Raw genomic sequence first — 4,024 nt, forward strand, 5'->3', positions numbered from 1 at the left:
AGCCTCGACCTGCTGGGCTCCGGCGACCCTTCCGCCCCAGCCTTCCAAGCAGCTGGAACTACAGGCGCGCGCTACCACGGCCAGCTAAATTTTTTTTTTATTTATTGTAGAGATGAGGGCTCACCAAGTTGCCCAGGCGGGTCTCGAACCCGCGGGCTCGGGCAATCCACTCACCTCAGCCTCCCAAGGCGCGGGATTACAGGCTGAGCCACCGAGCCCAGCTAGCTTATTTTCTCTTTTCATCACTGAAGCATGCTGTCGTAGTTTAGTCCTTAATGACTCTCAGACTGAGACGCTCCAAATATCCCTCTGGTGGTAATATTTTCCTGCCGGGGTGAGCCATGACGTTGTTTGGCGACTGAAACCACCAGTCTTCCTTTGTTGGAACACTACCCCTTGTATAGCGCCACTTCCTCCCCTTATTGCTGTCTGCTCTGCGACTTTGGTCCCGCTACATTTCAAGCTATCCTGTATGCAATCACATTGGCCTGCCTTCTCTCTGACTGACTGGACCACTGTCAGTTCCCTCTTCAGGGCCAAAGACAGGAGAATGGGGGGTATCTGAATAGAACTGCTTAGTCTAATGGACCAGGGCCTCCCTCCCGCTGAGAGGGCTTGTTTGCTAGTCACAGGAAAGGTCAGGGAAATCCTTTTCAACGAAGGTTGTAATAGTGAGAATGCGGAAGACCATACATTACTGGTGTTTGAATAAGTTAATACTGTGTGTGTGCCCCATCCACCCAACAACAAAACCAAACACTGTTTGGCCTTTCTTTCCTTTTCAATATCCTCCAGATGGCAGAAAATGGAAGTGATGAAGCTTGGGTTCACACAATAGTTTACACCAAATGCCAAATATCAGGAAGCTTCACAGGTATTCTGTTCTGCAGAGTGTGATGAAATTTGAAAATAGCTAGCATTATGTATAGGGACTATTATGTAATTATTTACATGATTATTATACTTATAAACTTAATATACATATCTAAGCATGCGCATACACAAACCTTCAGGAATAGAGTGTTATACAACATTTTATTTTGTGGATCTGGAAATTTTGTCACGTTTGGTTTAGAGGTATATTTCTTAAATGATATTCCCAGATGATCTATTCATCTGTTTGTACCTCATTAAAATAACCACAAATAAACATTTACCACAACATACTGGGAAGTTTTGGATAAAAGCTTTTTTAAAAAGTTTAAGTAAAGAAATAAATGCAGTGGCCTAAAATTGCCTTAGCAGTGCTTGAGTTATAATGCTAAGGATACCATTCTAAGAAAAAAATTTAATCTATACGCATCTGGCATTTTTCTTCATATCCTTGGTAAACGGTGCTAAGAAATGTGAATGTGTCTTAGGTGGAGAAGGATTACTGAAAATTATAAAAATGGAAAACCTACTGAAAGGGAAAAACCACAAACTTGGATGAACCCACTATCTCACTGAGAGAAATATCATGAAAAATTAACTGACTCAAAGAGATTTAAATTAAGCGATGAAGTATCCAGTGGCTACCAGTGCCTAGTTCTATTGAGATACCTATTTAAACAAAGAAATCATCAAACAATAATTGAAGGAAGTTTTTTCTCTTCCTTTTGTTTTTTTTTTTATGTTTTCTGAGAAAGGAATGGAGAAGGCAGGAGAGGTTTGTCGCTCTGTGTCACAGTTCACCTGCCCTGGAGGTGGAGTATGGATAACCTTGTAGTCTGCTCACTCAACTGTATTTGCCTAGGGCAATACAGTTCTTACAAGAGGCTCACAAATATGTGGGCTATGTGGTTCTGCAAAGTTGTGGGTGGATTTGTGATTCCAAGCAATTAGGGTATGAAACAGTTGGTACAGATAATTTCTAGGTCTCATAGAAGGTTGGAGTTGTTCATAAAGCAACCTGAAATTAACCCTTTCTTCAAACAGGCCATCTGTGCCTGGAGTATGATTTTTCTATTGGATGTACCACTTTAAAGGAGCAACTGTTCTGGCAAGTGGAACCACTGTTTTCTCTTAGAAGATTCCTTAATTTTTAAAGTATACTGTGAAATGCTTTATAAGAACACATTATTACCGTGATTAACATGGTGGTCAGTATTTTCTGTAAATCTGTCTTCTCCTGGCATGTTAAAAGGCTAACACTCAGCTGGCTGTAGAGCTAGGGGAAGTAGTTGTCTTATTTCCCTTGTGAGAAGACCTTACCCTGTAGGAGGAAGGTCTCTGTAGCACCCACACCTTCTGCACTAATGCCATGGGTGGGTGATGTATAGAGAATCATTGTCTTCATGCCATTGGAATGCTCCGGTTTATTTTTTCTTTGACTACTATAAGAATAAAGAAATAAATGTAACCATAACTGTCTGGAAATGTGACCTTCGGGTGCTTGAACTCATTGTTTTCTCAAGCTAGCAGCTAGAGAACAAAGGGTGCTATATCTATGTGTGCCCATCTCACCCCTGTTTGGAGGTTAGAGATAGTAAATGACTTTTTTTAGAAGGGACTTGGATCCCTCTGGTTTATAACCTGTGGATGTCTGAAAAAGTAGCCCAGGTCTCCTTCTCAGCAAGTAGCCTCAAACTGTAAAATGCATACCATCTTTAAAACGTGTGGGCTAAAGGAGAACTGTTTACTCCTTGGTGCCAGTTTTCTTTGCATAAAATTATTTCCAGAAAATTAATGGAGGATTTTCTCTGAGGAAAGAGGAGATGGGACAGAGAATTGATAAAAATGAGTAAAGAAGAAGACAGACACTCACATACTGAAGAACAGATTCTGTAGTCGTAGTAGCTGGCCGAAATATTAAGTGCTTTTCACAGTCAACATTCAAACAGATTATCAGATGGCATATTTCACCCTGTTGTTACTTTAAATGAAGTGACCGTGAAATCAACAAATTTGCTGTCAGTTGCCTGTCACTAAGATAGTTCTTTCTGTCACACAATGCCTCACATAGCAGGTGCTGTGTTTTTAAGTATCAGTTCTGTGTCACCTCATCAAATCCTTGCTAAAAAGCTAAATAAGATGGATGGTGTTGTCTACCATAGAGTCAACTGAAATTCAGTAGAATGAAATGTATGGTTCACAAAAGTGCATCAAAGAGAACAACCTTGATACAAAGAAATAATAGAATCTCTAAATATCTTCTTATAGGTATTTGCTTCTGTCTTTTGGATCACTGTGCACCTTTAGTTATTCCAGATTTCAAACTAATTAGACTAGATTTTGGACTCAGTGATAAGGACTAGGTAATTTAGGTTTGTGCTATCTAGTATATGATTCTGCAGAATGAAAACATAAAGCTGACTTAGAATCTCTAGGACGTGCTTACTTTCCTTCTGTGAAGACAGATTAATTTGTTTAGCTATAAAAAGTGTCTCAGAATATTTTTGAGTTCTGTTACTGCATTAGGAGATATCTCCTGAATTTTTGTTGTGCCACCTCAGCTGTCCTTTGAAAGATGCTCTCAGTGCTTTGAAATAATAATAAAAAACAGAAAAATCAGAAATCCAAATGCAAACTATAGATAGATACACACACATATTAAAAACCATATAAACAGTGAAGTAAATACCAATATCTCAGTTAGAATATTGATTGACTATGGTTCTGCTCAATCAAAAGTCTTATAAAATAATGCATTTATGTGTAAGTTTGGTATGGTATATTAGTGGTCATACGTATTATCTTCTCTTCATAAAACACAAGCACTAGGTATATATCAGATACAACACTGAACCTACATAAATAACCACTGTGTGTGTGTGTGTGTGTGTGTGTGTGTGTGTGTCAGAGCCTCACTCTGTTGCCCAGGCTAGAGTGCAATGACAGGCTTATGGATACCCCAGCGTCGACCCATTGGGCTCAGGTGATCCTTCTGCCTCAGCCTTCCACGTAGCCGGAACTATAGGTTTGCACTACCACATCCTGCTAATTTTTTGATCTATTGTAGAGATGAGTTCTCACCAGTTGTCCAGGCTGGTCTCGAACCCCTGGACTCAGGCAATCCTCTTGTCTGTAATCCCAAAGTGCTGGG

This window comes from Carlito syrichta, unplaced genomic scaffold, assembly GCF_000164805.1.
Source record: "Carlito syrichta isolate Samal-C Ts95f unplaced genomic scaffold, Tarsius_syrichta-2.0.1 Scaffold302524, whole genome shotgun sequence".
Lineage (NCBI taxonomy): Eukaryota > Metazoa > Chordata > Mammalia > Primates > Tarsiidae > Carlito > Carlito syrichta.